The sequence below is a fragment of the Camelus dromedarius genome, chromosome 2 (genome assembly GCF_036321535.1).
Source record: "Camelus dromedarius isolate mCamDro1 chromosome 2, mCamDro1.pat, whole genome shotgun sequence".
NCBI lineage: Eukaryota > Metazoa > Chordata > Mammalia > Artiodactyla > Camelidae > Camelus > Camelus dromedarius.
The window spans coordinates 108,869,086-108,889,629 of record NC_087437.1 but is presented as its reverse complement, the minus strand read 5'-3'; the positions used below and the strand labels follow the sequence as shown (position 1 = coordinate 108,889,629).

Below are 20,544 nucleotides of genomic sequence, written 5' to 3'. Positions count from 1 at the left end.
ACTTATAAACATGCATCATGACTATACCAACTCTGTGTCAGGAAAAGTGTGCTACTTAAGTTAGATATGAATTGGAAATCAAGAAATAGATTTCAGAAGAGTGAAATACATATGGAATCACCAGTCAAAATCCATTTCTAAATCTATGTCTATAGCTGTTGACCAAGAGAGAACAATCATTTGGGAAGATGGGTTTTTGTCAGACGTCTCGCACGTATTGAAGTCTTCACACCTCCTGGCCAAGCTTTTTTTTTTTTTTCTTTTTGATGGCAGTACTGGGGATTAAACCCAGGACTTCATGCATGTTAAGCACACACTGTACCACTAAGCCTTACCTTCCTCCCAAATTCTTTTTGTGGAGGGGGTAATTATGTTTATTTATTTATTTTTAAGGTGTTGGTACTGGGGATTGAACCCAGGACCTTAAGCATGCTAAGCATGCGCTCTGCCACTGAGCTATACCCTCCCCTCACCTGCCAAGCATTTTTTTAAATTTGTAAGTTTTCTCTAATTTCAAGGGGAAATAGACTAAGCCTATCTTTCTATTACTAATCAAAATTAAATTAATTACTAAAAGAACTAGTAATGATGACATTAATTAAATGGGTGTAAAATAAGCATTACTCAAATGTGCATTGATTGTGCATAACAGGATTTCTTCTTCCTTGGACCACAAAGCACTTAATACGTACCCAGATCCCTTCCTATGTCCACAGAGCTTTCACTAGGAAAGATCTAGAGCAAAAGGTCTAGAGAATAAGAATCCTCTCCCAGCCCCAGTGGTTACTGTAACTAGGAGATGGGATGGTGGATGAGGCTTCTTGGAGAGGATCCATGGGTGTTAAGAATGTCAGCCTCGTAGGAAGGCACAAAATAGCAACACAGGAATATAATTCTGCAGTGAAGAAAGGGAAGTTCATGGACTCTTTTAAGTGACTTTTCCAGAATCAGTAAATGGTTTGGGCTCAGCCTATAATGAGTTCAGGTTCAAGCTGAACTTTGGGACTCTAACCTTTTTTTTTTTTTTCGCATGTTTCATTTTGATTAACTTTCATACCATTTGAGTCAATTTAACACTGCACAATTATTTTAGACTGTTTCATCTGACCCCCTAAACATTCTATAGTTTGTTCAACTGAAGCAGTAAGATGAATTAACACAACCACTAACACCTGTGTTTTACTTTACAGTTTACAAAACGTCTTCTTGTACTTTCTCTCATCGGCACTCTCAGTGGCCTGGTGAGATGGCACCTACAAAGCTGGGGTAATCACTGTTATGCTAATTTGACAAACAGGAATACTGGGACTCAGAGGGGAGAGTGGCTTGCCCAACATACCCAGGTACTGAAAGGTAGACCTGCAATTCAAATTCAGGTCTTCTAAGATTACACTCAGTATTGGTGTAAGTACAGGGAATGTGTATTTTTATGTGCTACTGGTGAGGGTGCCAACTGGTACAACGTTTCTGAGGACAATTGGGCAATAGGTATCAAAAGCCTTAAAATAGGTGTATTAGTCAGCTAGAGCTGCCGTAACAAAATACTGTAGACTATGGATCTTAAAAAACAGAAATTCAGTGCTGTTGGGTAGAACACATGGTATTTCTGAACTTTGTATCCAGAAGGAGAGAGAACAGCAATACATACTGCTTAGAGTTGTTATGAGCATTATGAAGATCTAGCACAGTTCCTGGCGAATCATAGTTCCCTTATCAGATAAGATATTTTCATTAGCCATTAACAGAACACTCAGCCAATGGACATTTACTTTCTCATATAACATGAAGTCTAGATGCAGGATTAGTTAGTTTAGCAAGTCAATTAGTTTAGTCAGGGCTTTGTATTAGCTTCCCTGTTGTTTTTTATAACTTTATATCCTCATGGTCTCAACATGGCTGCTGCAGCTCTATATACCACATTCCTACATGACAACTGACATAAGTCAGGTGGGGGTGGCGAGGGAGGAAAATTTTCCCCAGAAGCCCTCAGCAGACTTCCCCAGAAGCCCTCAGCAGACTTCCCCAGAACTGGGTCACATGCCTACCCTAAATCCTACTGCAAAATATTGCTCAGAGCTGGGAGAAGAACTAGTAGGAGTGGTGATTCAATTCCAAGTATTCTAACTCTGGATTCTCCGCCAAAGGTCATGCTTCGGGGCTATCTCATGTAGTTGTGCAGGTTGTGATGGCGGTCAGGGCCCCAGACCAAAGAGGGGGGTCAGCTCTGCTCTCCAAGCCATGACCCAACTGCTGAACGCTATCTACTTGGAGAAGGGAGGAATTTCTTCTTCAAGAAGCCCGCCTTTTGGTACTCACAAAGGAGCCTTAGGCTTGTCAAGCCCTGGCTCACCCATAGGACGATGGCTTTTTCTAGTTTAAGTGGAAATTCCATATGGGTTACCTGTAGCCCTGTCTGACTTGATCCTGGACACTGGGGAGTGGGATGAGCCTACAGATGAAAAGACAGGGAGATTCAAGAGACTCCACTTGTGGGAAGAAAAGGCTAGGAGCCAGGCAAGGACTGCCTAGGACCTACTTTCACAGAGCTACCTTCAGCAATATTTTAAGGAGAAAAAATTCTTTCTGTGCTACCTTAAAACAGAATCTCCCTCCATGTGACTCTCTTCCAACAAAGCTAGAGTGCAGGGTCATATGCCTTCCAGTCAAGGGGCAACTCCGGGCAGGATGCACCCTCAGTCTTATGCAGTGTGGGTATTCCAAGGGGACCCAGAGTTTGACTAAGGAAAGCTGGTTATTCACAGAAACTACTGAATAACTATTGAATGTATCCGGTCTAGGGCAAAGATAGCCATGTGCCCCCGGAGGATGGCCCAGGGAGTAGCCAAGGCATTAAAAGACTGCAGGAAGGATACCGTTGGGAAGACGGTACAGGCAGAAAGAGCATCTCCACCTCGGTTAGTAAGGATTAGCCGGAGGGCACGCTGCGGTTCATAGCAGTCGTACTTTTGGGGTGATGCTTCCTGGAGTGCTGTAATCAGAGACGGTCACACACACATTCTGTCATTAGGCAGGTCACCAAGTACGCAGCCCTTTCCTGTGTGTGATTCCAAATACTCCCGGCCCAGGACAGTGTCAAGTTTCTACGCAGGACTTTTCTAATCCAGACAAGCTTTCCCTCTGAGCAAAGGAGGTTCTCAAATTAGCGGTGTGTGGGTAAGGTCGGTCAGCGCAGAGTGGAAAACAGCAAAGCTCTCCCCCACGCGGAGGATGTGTTTATTGTGCGGTTCTCCGTGCAATTGGACGTGAAATGACTAATGCGCGCTTCCCAGCTTACATCACAAGACACAGTCGGGAGAAGTGAACGCATTTAGAGACGTTCAAAGGGGTTTTTCTACTGGGACAGCAATAGTTTCAGTGTAAACCGTAGCTGTTGCTGAAAGGATACCTGGAGAATATTTCTGAAAGAAGAACAAAAGGAAAGGAGAGGAAATAGCCTTTTTTCAACTGAATATAATTGACATACAACATTATAGTAGTTTCAGGTGTACAACATGATCGATATTGGTATATATTTCAAAACAGTTACAGGAAGTCTGGTTAACGTCCATCACCACATATAGTTAACAATTTTTTTCCTGTAACAAAAGGTTTAAGGTCTACTCTGTTAACAACTTTCAAACACACAGCACAGTATTATTAACTATAGTCACCATGCCGTCTGTTACAACCCCAGGGCTGATTTGTTTCATGACTGGAAGTTTGTACCTTTGACCACCTTCACCCATTTCACCACCACACACATCCCCACCCCTGGCCCTCTGGTAACCGCGAATCTGTCCTCTGCATCTGTGAGCGCAGGGTCTTTTTTTTTTTTTTTAAGATTCCACAGAAAAGAAATCATACAGTATTTGTTTTTCTCTATCTGATTTATTTCATTTAGCATAATGCCTTTAGAGTCCATCCAAGCTGTCACAAATGTCACAAGATTTCTCTCTTTTTATGGCTGAATAATACTCCATTGCATATATCACGTTTTCTTTATCCTTTCATGCATCAGTGGATGTTTAGGTTGTTTCCATGTCTTGGCTACTGTAAATAATGCTGCAGTGAACATGGATGGGTGCAGATACATTTTCAAGTTAGTGTTTTCATTTCCTTGGAATAAATACCCAGAAGTGGAATTATCTGTTGTTTTTAAAGGATCCTTTGAACTGATGCTGACACTCACCCTCTGAGTAGCATGGCCTTGAAGGATAAGTACAAGGGCTGAGACTGGTTTGCAAGAAAATGTATATTAAGGAGTAAAAAAAAATGTAAATAGCGTCATGGCAAGAGTTTGTGCTGATGGGAAACTTCAACATAAACTAAAGCCACTGCATGGCCTGAGGGTTGGAAACCTGGGAAGACTGCAAACCTATATGATAAGAGAGGAATTTGGCAGAGAGTCCTAAGAGAAACATACAGAAATATCCTCATTACCTTGATTTTGTCGTATGACCCCTGGAACTCAAGGTCTCTTACCAGGAAAGCAAGCAAAAGATGTCTTATTCAAGACAAAGAGTCATGGAATTGTTTTGTGTTAAAATCCAATCCCCTAAAAAGGAAGTTCAAAACCACTGAGGCTTGGGAATCTTCTTTGTTTAAGCAACCAAAGTAACAGCTTCCTATATGTCCCGGTGCTGCCACTCAGAAGATAAAAGGGGGGCGGGGGGTGAGGTATATTTCTTACGAGCAAACAAACAGCCCTCTACTCTCACCAACTGCTAAGCTGCAGTTTCTTCACAGAGATCCCCCCAGCTGCAACAAATGTGATAAAAGTAATAAAACTTACTTTTGCTGCAATATGCACACATTTAATGTAGTGATGTGACAGACAGAGCACGTGGTCCAGTGCAGAGAAAGAGAAAGCATGGTGTGAAAGAGGGACGCCATAATCAGCAGTGTGATAACTGTGGTTGTATTTACATATACTGAGATGTTGTTTTTCTTTATTATGCTTCGTTATCATTTTTACTGGCTTTCTGTTTTTAATCTTGCAAACTTTTTTGGATGCCTTCAAACACTAGTATTTTAAGCTACGCTTCAGACCAAAAAAAAGGTGGGGGGGGGAGCTACTGCCTTAAACCCTAGGATAATGGCCTAATGTGGTCAAGGAGGGAAACTTTTCAAGTATAAGCTGTATCAAAACTCTACCTGGCAGGGAGGTGGGTGTAGCTCAGGGGTGGAGTGTGTGCTGAGCATGCACGAGGTCCTGGGTTCAATCCCAAGTACCTCCATTAAATAAATAAATAAGAGCCTAACTACCTCCCTCCACCCCCCCAAAAAAATTCCACCTGTCATTTTTTTCAAAGGAATAGACACCTTTGACTCTCCTGTGATCAGGAGACTGCTGTCCTTATGACTCTGGATGCAAAGTACAGATAAACAAACAGATAAAGTAGATAAAGATACAAAGAGTCCCTCTCTTCTTCAAAAGAAGGAAACCCAATAACAAATCTCCTTTAGGGTTTAACAATGTTTGGCAAGTCAGTCTAGTTGAAGCTCGTGGACTTTGCTGTCTGATCATTCACTCATTTCTTCAACAGCTCTGCCACTTACTAGCTAGGTGAACACAGGCAAGTTACTTGCTTTCTATGAACCTTAATTTCCACCTTTGCAAAAGGGAAGGAATACCTCCCTTACTTATTATTATGAAAATTAAGGAAGATTGTTTGCTTAAAAGAACAGCACACTGTGGTGCAAAAAGTGGGAATTCAATAAATGTTTGATTTCCTTCCTTTGCATTCCTTTTTTTAAAAGAAATTTACATTTGATCTGTTTTTTAAGGATCACCCTGGCTGCTCTATGGAGACCATATATAAATGGAATGAAGGAAAACGAGGAAGTGATTCAGGAGCCCCGTGTGACTGTACAAATGGGAGATAATAATGGCTTGGACTCAGAGGGTAGCGATGGAAAAGGAGAGAAGAGGGTAGATCTGGGAATGTGATTTAAAGGTAGGGTTGACAGCACTTACCCTGGGGCAGGAGGAGAGAGAAAAATCCCTTTTAAATTTTGTATTTAGCTTATTCAACTCCAAAGAAAGGGAACTTGGCCTATCAATGCTGACTAGATTAGTGCTGTCGAATAGAACTTCCAGTGATGATGAAAGATTTCCTTACAGTAGCTGTCCAATATGGTGGGCAGTAGCCACATAAGCCTACTGAGCACTTGAAGGGTGCCTAGTGTGACTAGGGAACTGAATTTTTTATTTTGTTTAATGTTAATTAATTCAAACGTATATAGTTACCATATTGGAGGGTGCAAGTCTAGGTAACATACACCCTAGATGTTTTCCCCTATAACCCATTCAGATTACACCGGTGCAGTTTACAGAACCTACAATTTGCCTTCACATACGTTTTTATGATCTTGTCTGATCTTAACTGCTTGACCAGTTTCTGTTGACTGAGCTAAAACCTGGGAAAAAAAATTATCAGGGCTCTTCTACTTCTGTTAATCCCAATATTATAACTTTAATGGGAAACCTATTTTGACCAATTGTAAATATAATCTAAATTATATCCTTGCATGTTTTAATTAAGTGGGAATATTGCTCCTCTGCTTAATTCATGTGAAACCAATTGCTGTGGTAACTACATATCATGTGCTTGACCATAATGCCTATAGGAGAAACAATTAATTCCAAAGGACTCAGAAGGAAGGCTACAACCTAAAACAAATTGGTAATAAATCTGACAGTCTTCTAACCTCAGAACCGAAATTTCAAACCACAGGTACTTGGCAGACATTTCAAGGTCAACTTAAGAGGGATTGCAGTGGTGATATTAAAATTGAAAATAAATTCTAATTTTGTCCTAGCTCACATTTTCAGTGCCACAGTAATAATTTCAATTTATTTGAAATTATTTTATTTTTCCTTTTCTTCCTTTTTCTTCTTTTCTCATTTTCCCTTAGGTAAACTCCAAATATCTGCTGGCTACCATATAGTCCACGTACACTTCAACAATGTATTCAAAACCAAACCTTTCATCTAAGCTGCAGTTAGGAAAAAGTTCAAGGTCTTATTGTGGCATGCATTCTCCCTCTATATTCCTACTGGATACTTGCAGTGAGTATTATTTTGGTTCTGTCTCTTCAGCTTCACCTTGCCCCTTTTTTTCTAATCAAAGCAACTCCTTTCTCTCTACTTGTGATTTTGTTGGGATAGCCAATCACAGTAATCCTCCCAGGCTCCAGCCACAATCACTGGCCTAGAATGATAACATGATGAAATCAGAGTTCTTATTTTACACACATCCTGGAAGAAAGGAGAACTTACTTTCCTTTGCTGTAGCTGAACTGATGCTGTAAACCTTGAACCACCTCTAATCATGACCTGCCATTTCCCAACCATGTGGAGGAAGCTCCTCTGAGATGGAGGTGAGGAAGAGAGCAAAGAAACAGACCTGATGATATCGTTTCACCCCCTTGAGGCCAGCTCCACTCATGGACTTCAGTCAGCCAACAGTTTCCCTTTTACACTCCAGCTCTAAGAGTTGGACTTCACCCACCTGCAACTCTGTGTGTCCTGAGTACAGCAGCTGTCCAACCTCCTAAAGACCCACACTCTCCTTCACTCTCCATGCTCCAGCCGTGCTCAGACATTCTCCCCGGTCACTGAGCTCTTAACCAGGGGGCCTTTGGATATATCACCACTCTGCCAGGAGCCCTTGCCTTCAGTTCTCAGCTTGAACATCCCTTTCTTATGGAGGTTCTCCCTGACTTTCAGATAAGGAAATTCACCTGCTGTGAACTCCCATGGTGCCCTGTGCTTCCCCCATCATAGCACTTACCCTAGTTTATTATCATCACCTCTGTGATGCTTGTCTTCTCCACTAGACTCCTTTCTCCATGAGGCCAGGGACTACACCTCTTTTTCACTGATGTCCTCCCCAGCACCTAGAATAATTTCTGGCTCAGAGGAGGTACCTAACGAATATTTGGTATGAACAAATGAGTGAATGGTGTTTTCTCTTTTACATCCTCGTTTGAAACTGACAACAAATCTGTGAGTATTGTCAATAGATTGTCAAAGCGTGCTATACATTTTCATCTCTACTTTTTAACCAACAGAATCAAGCTGGGCGATCTCTAAGATCCCACAGCTCAGAATGCCAGTTACTAGGCCAGAACTGTGATCTTTGACTTCTGATCCTGCTTACTTCTCACTCCAAACAACTGCTTCCAAAAATATGTTTCCATGCTAAAAATTACAAGCTCCTTGGGTGCAGACTGGGTGGAGCAGCGCTGCTCTAAAATCACCTCAATTATTTTATCTTTGTAACAGCAGATACCACTGAGTGGTATCACTCTAATTGTGATTGTGTGTCTGCATATATTTATTCTAATTCTCTTAATGAAATTGTTACTTTCCCGCAACTTCAGTTTTGCCACTCAAAGTGTGGTCCCTGCACCAGCAGAATTGACATCATCTCAGCGCTTTCAGAAATGTAGCATCTTCAGCCCCAGCTCAGACCTATTGAATTAGAAATCACATTTTAACAAGATTCCCAGTCAATGCCAACATACAGCCAAGGTTGAGAGTCACTGCTGTGGAGTAGTCAGTAACACCAGATACTTTTGCACCATAACATTTGTATTGACAGCACATGGGTTGAGGGGAGACTGGAGGTAAAGAAAAATACTTAATACTAGCTGTTGGACAATCAGGTTTCAACGTGGCCAATTAGGACAGTGACTCAAACTGAGAATAACAGTCAAGGTTTTATTCTCTTACTACAACAGTGCAAGCAAGAGGCAAAAGAGAAAGGCTTCAGCTCCACCTTGTTCCATTTTGTCCCAGGGAACAGCACAGGTGAGGTTCACATGACATGCAGAACAAAGGAATTGGCCCACAAGCAAAAGGTGCCCTAAACCAAAGGCTCCTGCCTATTTATGGACCCCATTGGCTGGGGCAAAGGGAAGGAGGAAGGGCTCAGAGTGGAAAGGTAAGTCAAACGGAGAAGTATCTTAGCCAAGGCACGCATTAAAGAGGCCTCAGAATGGAGGCCCCTGAGCTAGGAGGACAGCTATTTATATGGTCACAGGGGTACGGGGAGTGGAGTCCTTCCATGCAACTTCCCCCAGGAAACTGTAATGCACTGAGTCTGGAGTGAGGAGAGCAGGTTTCCTCCAGGAGACCTGCCAAGCAAAGCCTTGTAGTTGCCTATAATTATACATAGATCACACATGGAATTTGGTCCCAGAGCCAGACTCCTCCCCGAGATGGTACAAATTTTGCACCATTTAACAAGTAAAAATGCCGGTTTGCCCACTAGGCTAAGCAAAGCAGCCCCTGAAATCAACCAGTGCATACTGATGGAATTGTCTCCAGCAATGGTTCTCAGAGTGTGGCCCCGGGACCAGCAACATTACCATCACCTAAAACTTCTCACAAATTCAAATCCCTGGACTCCACCCTGGACCTTCTGAATCGGAAAATGTAGGAATAAAGTCCAGCAATTCACACTGTAACAACCTTCCCAGGTGAAACTGACAGATGCTCAAGTTTGAGAGTGCTCTCAAGGGGAGCTCCTCAAACTCTGTACCATTGACATTTTAGGACAGATAATTCTTTGTTGTGGGGGCTATCCTGTGCATTTCAGGATGTTTAGATGAGTCTCTGGCCTCTACTGTTACTGAAGCTTGGGTCTGGCTGCTCGCTGCTCAAAAGCCAACAGAGGCAAGTGTTGGTGGAGAGGAAAGTTTACTATATTCCAGAGGCCGGCAACCAGGTAGGGGAGGGTGGACTCCTGTCCAAAGGCCAACTCTCCTGCTACTGACAATCAGTTGGCAAGAGCTTATAAAGGGGAGTTTCAAAGGTATACAGGCAGAGGGAGGGGGCTACATGCAGAACAGCACAGTCAGCCCTGACAGTCATCTTGAAGTTAGTCATGCAGTGGTCTGAACAGCGCCATCTTGATTGTTTTAAGTGCAATTAATCTTCAGTTCCAGAGTCAACTTGTTCTCATTTCTTTGAGGTCATTTCTTGGAATTGTGGCAGCTTATGTCATGGCTACAGTCTGGTCATCATATAGTTAACTTCTCTCATCTGCTGAGGGTGTCAGATATACTAAAAGACAGCTCAAAGGATATGGCTCAGAATATTACCTATAGCCCTTGAGGCGGAACTAAAGGTCCTTGACTTTATTTGATGACTAAATTATTATTATTCTGTTTTGCTTAACTATTTCCCTTCGTTTCTGTGTTTTCTTATTTCTCTGATTAAACTTTTTCTTTGACTAACATTTTTCTATGGACACGGCAGGTGAAGGACATGATGAAGGGGGAAGCCCCCTCAGGGTCCTGCCCCATTTCACTACCTACTAGATTTCAGCACCATCCTTCTTATATGAGACCCCCAAATATCTCTAGACATTGATAGGTATCCCCTGGGGTACAAAATTGCCCCCAGTTGAGAACCACTGCCCTACAGTGATAACTATGACCTAGATTAGTCCGAGCCCAAATCATGAAATAAAAACAATCATATCCATAACATACATGCATTCACATGTTCACAAACATGTGACCTTGTGACATAAAGTAAGGTTTGAATAGTTTACACTTTGCAGAGCTCTTTCATATATGTCATTTGTTCCTCACATGTATCCTATGAGGAAGGTAATTATTATCGTTCTTGTATTACTGGTAAAGAAACTGAGATTTATAAAGGTCCCTGGATGTGCCCAAGGTAAGTGGCAGAACTCAAACCCACATCATTCTTTTTCACAGATAAAGAGAATTTTCTCATTAAACAGATTATGGAGGGGATATTTCTAGCTGTGAACAGTATCATTGCTCTTGGAATAAATTCAATCTTGGCTGAGAAGTAAGGGTTGTAGGAATACTTAAACATACTGTTGAATATGAAAAATGTGTTGTATAGTCAAGATTAGGGGAAGGTTATTTACAGATGTTGGCATGAGCTAGTACATGGAAATAAAAGCTTTATGAGCCTTAGTCAAGACGTCGGGGAGATTTGTACTCAAATCAGAGAAGAAAAAAACAGCACAATTAAGAAATTCAGAAAGTCTTTCTCCTCCAGACCACAGCCCCTGATGAGAATGTGAAACATAATCAGAATCACTGGCTGAATGAGAGTGAAAGAGATGCCCAGAACACCAGAGAACCATCGACCCGCCGTGACCCAGGTCCCGGCAGAATGAATTGCTGACGACCAGCATCAGGCTCCCAGGGACGCAGCAGGGTGCAAAAAGCCTGCAACGCCCACAACTTCCAGAGAGTGGACGCAATCCTCCTGCAGAGGTGAGCCGGGGATTTCCACAGCACAGTAATAGACTTTGGCTTCAGAGGGAGCATCCAATCGCCAGCAGCCAACTCGCTGACCTTTGGATGGTCCTCGACATGGCCAAACTTGTCACAGAGCATAAAATTGACGTGCTAAATAAAGATCAAGGCCAAATCAAAGTCACGATGAGACAAATGACCCCAAACAAACCTTTTGCTGTCAGTTCTGTTTTGCCCTGAGAAGAATTTGAAACCTCTTGCCTCCTTTTTAGAGAGGACTGTTAATGGTCCTATAAACTGGACTCTAAATCTGGAAATGTTTCTAATCAGAGGAAAGAGCACTGGGCTTGGAGTCAGAAGGCCTGGATTCTAAACCTGAATAGTGAAAGGAGAAACCACTCAGCCTCCCTTGACCTTAGGTTTGGGTTTGGGTTTGGGTTTGTGTGTGTGTGTTTATGTGTGTTTCCTATAAAACAGAGAGATCTGATTACAGGAACTCTAGGATTTCTTCCATTTGTAGAATTCTACTCTCTACCAACATCCTAAACTTGCAGGTAATATACTCCACAACTTGGGAAATACAACGCATTAAGTCAAAGAAGCTGGGATACAGAATCCTGCAGACCCAGCGTGAAATCCCTGCTCTGCCGTGTTCTCACTGGGTCACGCTGGCCAACTCCCAAACCCTCCTCATCCTCAGTGTCCTCATCTTTAAGACAGAAGTGATCATAATAGTCTCTAACCCAAAGAGCTATTGAGACAATTAAATGGAATCGTCTGGGTAAACAGCTAGCACACAGTCATTGGCAGGTAAGAAGTATACAATAAACTGTAGTTATTATCATGCATTTGAAAATGGACACTCAGAAAAACTAAATTGAAGGTTTTGAGTAAAATTGTTACCTCCCATTGTGATAGAATTAGAGCCACTTAAAACTGACAAGCTAAGAAATATTATTTATATCCTATTAAAAAGATCTCAGAACTGGTAGATGACAGTCTATCAAAGGAATGCAGGTCATCTGTCATGTTTCCTATATGATCCAAACAAGTAGATAATTAAACATGGTGAGTCCCTGAATACATAGCCCATTTTGTAATCCACTGTTTCCTGCTAGTTTGGTTGGGGCTGGGGAAATGGTGAATGAAAGAAGGAAGTTGTAGACCTGTGCTGTCCCATACAGTTACATGTGACTCAGGTTACCTGTGACTATCATGCAGTTGAAAGTGACCAGCCCAAGTTGAGATGTGCCATAAGTGTAAAATACACAGCGGATTTCAAAGACTTAGTACCAAAAAAAGAAGGTAAAATTTCTGATAAGTATTTTTATATTGGCTAAACATTGAAATGATAAAAATGAGATACATTGGAGTAAATAAATTATATTTAAACATAAATTGCACCTGATACGTGTAAAAAATTTAATTGTAGCTATTTCCTTTTACTTTTAATGTGACTACTAAAAATTTTTTAATTACCAGTGCAGATTGCACAATATCTCTATTGGACAACGCTGATACAGGAGGAAGGGAATAATATGAACACACACACACACACACACACACACACACACACACACACACACACACACACAGTGAGGGAAAAAGGAAGCTCCAAAGACTTGGCAAATTGAGAAACATCAGCTGACGAGGGAGGACACAGGCTTGACAATCCCAGCTCCACATAAAGAAAAGGTCACCAAGATTTGATTTTTCTTTTAGTAAAAAAGCTATAAGAAACTGGGTCTCCTATGCTTTGACAGATCCCATTTTGCAACATTTGAAAGAGAAAAGAAAAGAGAGATTGTAGGTCCTTCGCCTCTTTGCACTAATTTTTTTTTTTTTTTTTTTTTTGACCTTAGAAAACTCATCCTCTTTTGGTAAGTGGTTGGAAAGGTTTAAACTAAGGAAAGAGCACCCTCTGCAGGCTACTTAGTAAATATTTGGCGACAAAAACAGGCAGAGGAATCCGTTAAAATAATGAAGATGAATAAATGGATGAATGAGTTACATTTCATATTACTGCACTTACAGCTTTCACGATGGATTCAATGATGATGAAAATAAGGGCAAGGAAACAGATGTGGTAATGTGAAAGCTGCTATTAGGTCACACCAACCCTTTCTTCTATTCTTCCCTCCTGCCCTCTTTTTTTTCCTTCCTTCTTTTCTCCCTCTTTCCTTGCATCTTTTTCTTTCTTTCACCCTTAGCATAGCTCAGAGACACCCTGTTCATAAATCCTATGTAAAGACAGAAAGCACAAAGTTGAATTCAACTTAAAGATCTATGCTGCTTATTTCTATACGATTTCTTTTCAAGGTTAATACTTCATTCATGTGTCTGAAACCAACCTGGCAGACAAGGTCAAGAAATCATAAGACCACAAACATTCACCAGCTATAAACCTAATAGTGTCAAATGCATAATAAGCAGCCATCAACTTCAAAAATATTTATCTTCCCAGAGGCAGTTTTATATGCTGATTGTTTAGAATTTGACATCTTTTTCTCATTTGTTCCTGGACTAGTTTGCAAATGTGCAAATACACAGTAACCTAGAATGTATCTGAGACAGGCTGCTAATAACACCATTATTTCTACTCTATCGAATGAATATATAACAGTATTTTTATGGGGAAAGACCATAAAAATCCCAACTTGGGACCTCTGGAGCCCATCCTCCTTACCCCAAGCAGTATGAACAGTCTTACTCAGCTTCTTGTTTCAGGGATGAGAGGTACCTCAGGAAGACCTATGCCCAATAGCCCAGCACCAGCATTTTGTTAGCCCTCTATGATGCAAAAAAAAAAAAAAGAAGAAGAAGCCGATTCACTGGGACAGTCACACCCTGAGATTCCAAACTAAAGAACAAAGAAACAAAGGAAAGTTCACATCATCATGAGATCAGAGAAAGCAGGACCACTAAAGGTGGACTGTCCCTGCCTTCTTCAACACACACACACACACACACTTTTCTCTGTATCACCAAAACTCATTTCCTAAATTGATCAATTGTAGGCTAAGACTGCCTGTAATGATGATTATAACTGGGCTTCAGTAGCCTCAAGAAATATAGTGTTAGTGTTATAGAATACATTTCCTATTAGCATTTTTATTATTTGCAGCATAATTTATTTTAAAACCAATTTAATTCCTTTTAACCTATCAAATAAAACTAGCAGGCTTAAATTAAACTTTGCAGGGTGTGAAATAACTTAAGGAGAGCTTATGAGAGGGAGCTTACAAGAACCCAGAAATTATATTTATTTCTACACATAATTCAAAACATGACGAAAATGTAATGCAAGCCTGCAGACTTGTGTGCTTTGTGCTTTTTTTTTAAAAATAGATTACATATTTTAAAATAAACACTTGCAGGAGAATATAACAAAAAGTGATAGTATTTGTTATTTGCTGTTTCTCATGCTTATGCTTAAGCTTCTTAATTGAGAATATTTAGAACAGCCTAAATTGTATCTTTTTAAGGTTCACTTCACATAGTTAAACTGCTGAAAAAATAAAAGCATCTATCTTGATCAGAACTATTAGAACATAAGTGAAATGTTTTTACAGCTCTGCTCTCTCCTGACTGCACAGTCTTGAAATTCAGCACTTTTGAGAAATATGGGCACTATTTAATGCATTAACTTAGTAGATTAAAACAAACCAGAATCCCTCTCCTGGGCCTCTAAGTTTAGTTTTCAGCTATTACCTGTACATGAGTCCAAGTTTGATGTAAAGAGATCTATTGATCAGTGTCTTATAGCATGGTGGTTAAGAAAATGGGCTTTGGAATTAAGCCTGAATAAATACTACATAAGCCTTTAGAAGCTGTGTGGCCTAAAATAGATATCTTAACCTCTCTGTGCTTCAGCTTCCTGATCCAAAAATTGAGGTTCATTCATTGATTGAATACCTACTATGTGCCAAGCACTGTTCCAAGAGCTGGAGACATAATAATAAAGAACATGTCTGGTACAAATTCTCAGGAAGTTTACATTCCTGAGAATGTAATTCTTACATTACATTGGTGGGGGTAGTTTTAATTAATTAACAGAATATTAGGTGTAATGAAGAAAATAAAACAGTGATGTGAATAAAGGTATTGAGGAGATTCTTTAGATGAAATTATCAAGGAAACTGTCTCTGGGAGGTGAGATTTAATATGGTACCTGAATGACAAGCAGATTCATTCATGCCGAGGTCTGGGAGAAGAGTGGTCCAGGAAGAGGGAAAAGCTGACAGGAAAGCTCTAAGGAGGGAATGAGAGTGGCACGTTCCAAGAACAAAACGAAGGCCCGTGTGAGTGAAAAAGAAACTGGACATGAGGTAGATAGGAACTAGGTCACCCTGGGCCCTAGAGGCCCTGGTATGGAGCTTGTTTTTTTTATTTTAAGCCCAACGTGAAGTTATTAGGAGCTTTCCATCGGGCTGATTGTGAAGATTAAATGAGATAACATACATGAAGGGCCCAGCACAGGGAACACAAGGCGCAGTGAACACGCAACAGGAGGTGACACCATCACCATCATCACCATCACCCTTAAACCCTGACAGAATACGCTGAGGTCCAAAATGCTCATTCTTATAAAATTCAGGGTCAAGATATTGCAAGATTAATGTCACAAGAACAAGACTGGAGCAGAAACTAGGACTCAATTGCCCATCACCATGGAACCAAATTCTCATCCCTGTGGGGCATGTTTTACCACATTATCTTTCTTACAATCATTAACATCAATTAAATTGAAGTCAAATCTTAGGCCAGCACTGTGCACCCTTCTTTTTTTTTTTTTTTTTTTCTGTGCACCATTCTCGATTTTTGCCATCTGCCTATGGCAAAATGAATCTGAAGGAGCACTCCTAAACTCCGTGGTCACAATGAAATGACATTAACATTTCATAATTTCTCCTAGCACATCCTCTGGTAATTGGACTTCCTATTTCCCAGGCTTGGTGAGAATCCTTCCACCCGCTTCCCAGAGCTGGCGGGCAGCAAACACTGGGCTGGGGACATCAAGAAATCCACTTCAAATTGGAACTTACATGGGTGCATTAAGGATTTTTCTTCCTGGCCACACTTGATCATCAGTGCCTTCAGTTTCTGTGAGAACACCATATAAAGCAATCCTTACTCTGTGGATCATTGTGTTTACTAAATCATGGTTTATTTTTTCCCCCAGGATATCACATGCTATTTTAGAGTCAGTTTTCCAAAGGTCTTAAATGACTTGGCTTAAAATTGGTTTTGTATTAAGGGAAAGAACCAGTGTCCTGGAGTTCCAATCAACACCTCAACAAATAGGTGACCGACCTGCCCCAGATGGCTCAGAGGTTGCCATTGGCAATAGTTGACTCAGAGACTTCCAAGATACATTTTGCTCTGCTGCTTTTCTACATGTTCTCTACCCTATTATCAATGAAGTAGAGGACTACTGTTGTCAGTCTTACGGGAAGAGGTTGGAGGAGGGCACACGGTAAGATCTGCCACCACTTCCCTCATAGCTACTAAAGGTGCAGTTATCTGAACTGTCTGGGTCACCTTGCATTTAACTACCTGAGTTGTCTTAAACAATGATAAAGAGTGATGATTCTGCATCAAAGCCATCACAACATTGCTTCAAACAACACACTAACCATGTCATTAACATGTGATTCATGCCAAATATAGTAACCTTTCAGTCATATACAATATCTGAAGAATGAGGTTGCCTTTATACATGAATTTTCCAAGGAAAAAGGGAAGGAATTAGCAAGGAAAATAGCTTTGCTCCCCCATCAAGTGAAGCTCCCCCATCAAGAACCAAAAGATGTTTCAAAAATTGCCATCATTTTTGGTAGAATTTAAATGCATCTCATATATTCAATGACTGTCTAAACAAGATTCAAGAACCATTACTAATTTTGTTTCTTTATAGCCAGCGATCACTCTAAACGCAATACATACAGCGGCTTCCCCAGATAGCCCCAACTATGTTTCTCTAGTTTCCAAGTCTTCTTAAGTGTGTCTGTCTGGCTATTATCTGTTGCTTCTTGCTTTTATCAGTAGGTCTGACTTTTCTATCTTGTGCTTTCCCACAGCTGTCCTCATTTGCTCTGAGAGACCAGACAACAAAGCTTATGGGACTGAGCGGCATTATTTTATGATTCTCAGTCCAAAGGCCCCAGGTACGGGCCGAAGAGTCCTTCCGTAGCTCAAAGGAGGAGGAAGCGCATGCGCTTGGAGACAGGTCTCTTCCTTGTCAGTTTTTTTTTTCCTTTTTCCTTTGCAATTTTTTGCAGAGTTTGAGAGTCATCTTGAGGTAGATGACTGCGTATTTTTACATTTTCTACACATATTGCCTCGTATCTCTTCTTTCTAAAGAAATTTTTTTATTCATCTCAGGAAGTTAATTTCTAACTATTACTAGTCTATTTTCCTAAGTTGTCAAAAATCCATGTAGGGGGGATAAAAAGATCTTTTGAAAGGTTTGGTAGCCCTTACCCTCCTTCTTCATCAGGTTTCCTGATGTGATTTAACTTGCACCTCAGCGGTGCAGCTGGGAAGAGAGTCAGAAGAGTATCTGTCAAGGAACAGAAAACAGCTCGGTCAGACGGCAAAGGGAAGACATAACTGCTCTAGCCAACCATGACATAAATAGACACATAAATCCTTTCTTAATTTTATTCCCCTAAGACTAATGACTGACCCGAATGCAAATCCTAGTATTTTATTTGTAATAAAAATAGCCAAAACATTAAGAATAGGACAAGTGAGAAAGACGATGGCTGATAAACATTTGAACCATCAAGCATCCTTGCTAATCCAACCACGAAAATAAGAACTAGCTCATGGACTAAGTAAGTAAAGGAGACTGGGGACCATCTTACATGAATCAATCAGTGTGTGTACCACTTACTGTTTTTAATGGGATCAAGTCACAGTAATGTAAGAAGGTCTCAAGCTTGTTTTATACTTTGGTTTTATGCTACTTATAGTGTGGTTGTGTTTCTAGCAAAAACTGTAAATCCTCTTCCTCAACTAGAAAAGAAAGAAAGAAAGGGAGAAAAAGAAAGAAAGGGAAAGAAAGAAAGAGAGGAAGGAAAGAAGGAAGGAAGGAAAGAAAGGAAATAAGTCATTCTGAAGTAAGGCCTCTAACTCCTTTAATCATCTTCAAACTATCTGTAAATCTGTAAACTAGCACTTTAAAAAAATATAGTTATACCCCACCTCATTCCACAAAGGATTTGACATGGCAAATAAAAAAGTAAAATCAATAAAGATTTTTTTAAGTTGAGATGATCTGGGCAAAATAAGAAAGACCAAGAAAGAAAAGAATAAAAACCAACTAGTGAGCAGGAGACAGAAATGGCACACCATAATCCTAGACACGTGGTAGATCTGGGCTACCCATTGGCTTAAAGTTTCTAGTAATTTAAGAGAGAGACAAAAAAAGTTGTAAGATTCATAGAGATCATAAAACAAACAACAACGGTTGAATGATAAGTTTTCCCCACAGGTCATATTAAAAGGACACCATGTAATGAAATTTTTGACATCCATAAAAACAGGACTCGAGTAAACATAAGAGCCCATACATTTGGCTGTTCCTTTACTATCTCTTATTATAAGAGGATGATGTGATACCAAAGTGCATTTTGTCAAACTCAGTTTTCCAAAGAACGGGAACACTGATGGTCTAGCTTGATCCGAGGGCAAAATGTATTATCTAAATGAACTTGCATGGCATTTAGGGAATTTCCCTCAAACTTTAATTTTTGCAATTGGGATTTTGATAAGAACTGGATAAAAGAGGGTTAAAATTTATATGCTCAAACTAGAACCCAGGGTGCAGATATTCTGTGTAGGAGAATAAGGCAGAGAAAATTGAGGAACTAATCAAGGCAAACCCTAAATACCTTTAGAAAGTGCCAGTATCATGTCCTCCCAAACGTTCTGCATTTATCTCAGAATATAAATAAACAGGAAAGTAAGACACCCAAATTCTACAACACAAAGAACAACCATGCTAATTTTTAGCCTGAATCTTTTCAATGCAGTTAATAACAGTCATTCACTGTGGCTCAAGGAAAAAACAAATCTCAGTAACATACCAAGAAAAAATTTAATTTAAGTAATTTTGCTTTCTACGGAATCCTACAATGTATATTGGTTCCCATATTTTCCTAAGATAATTTTCTGAGTGGAATTGTTGAATACAAAAGCAAGTCAATATTGGAAAACTCTTGCAAAAAGGATGATTGGGGTTGAGTGGCTGTGATAGATTGACGGCACTCTTGCCCTCAACTTTCAAGCTTCCTGTGTCTACACTCTTTGATACTGCCTTCCCTCACTGACTCTGGGCTTGGCCATGTGACCTACTTTGGCCAACTGGACAGTAGTAAATTTGACAAGGTACCTGCACATTTCTGTGCGCTTTCTTGGAACCCTTATTTCCGTGAGCACCAGCCCAGGTGATCTGCTGGAGGATGAGAAGGGTCCCAGTGGAGGCCTCCTAACCTACCAACCCCCAGCCCACCCACCAGCAGACTGCAGGCAGATACATAGACAGTTCCCCGCTTAATACAGCAAAGCCTGGTCCAGATGGGCCAAAGTGTCCAATCAGTCCTAGGCTTGTGAGAAATAAAAGTACCTATTGTTTTAAGCCACTAAGTTTTGGAGTGGTTTGTTTTTTGCTAAATGGTACAGCAATTGCTAACTGCTATGGTGGCTGAATTTAAGCTAATCTTTTATGTAATATTAGAAAATAGAACCAAAAGCTGATAAAATCATGTCTAGAGCTTGATATTATTAGCAGATCATGCTTATTACTTTTACTCTCAGTGGAAGTAGGGAGGGATTCAACTGGCTTGTCAATAAGTAATACTGAATATTAAGAAACAAATAAAAACTAAGAGGGTAGTCAAAAATCCATATTGTATTCATCGTGAAATAATTATTTAATTAATTCTTCCAAACCCAGATCTTTGCACTAGTGTTAAGATGCAAATTCTATGTAAGAATCAGGACTGGGTTCAATATTGTACAGTTTAACCTACAACTGTTTCCTATTCACAGAACCAAAAGCTGAGTAAACGGCTATAAAAGCTGTGAACAATCTTATCTTATTCTTGAACAATTTCTGCGTAAGATATGCAGAAAGGTTTACTACTGTGGAATAACCTTGTCAAAAGCTTGCTCCTTGTGTAGAATGTTGGCCTGAGAAATCCAGGCTTGCAATTTATCATGGGAAACTGGCTAAATTTTTTTTTTTAAAAGCAATCTGATAAATCCATAATTCAAAAAGAATAA

The 20,544-nt window shown here is 40.3% G+C and overlaps 1 protein-coding gene across 1 annotated transcript in view; it reads right to left on the bottom strand.

Moving 5' to 3' along the window:
* Positions 1-20,544, bottom strand: part of MAP3K7CL (MAP3K7 C-terminal like) — a 79,850-nt gene that overhangs the window by 58,594 nt on the left and 712 nt on the right. Inside the window, exon 2 of the mRNA XM_010977375.3 lies at positions 17,737-17,815. The gene's annotated coding sequence lies outside the window, so the exon portion shown is untranslated. The remainder of the gene's footprint in view (positions 1-17,736; positions 17,816-20,544) is intronic.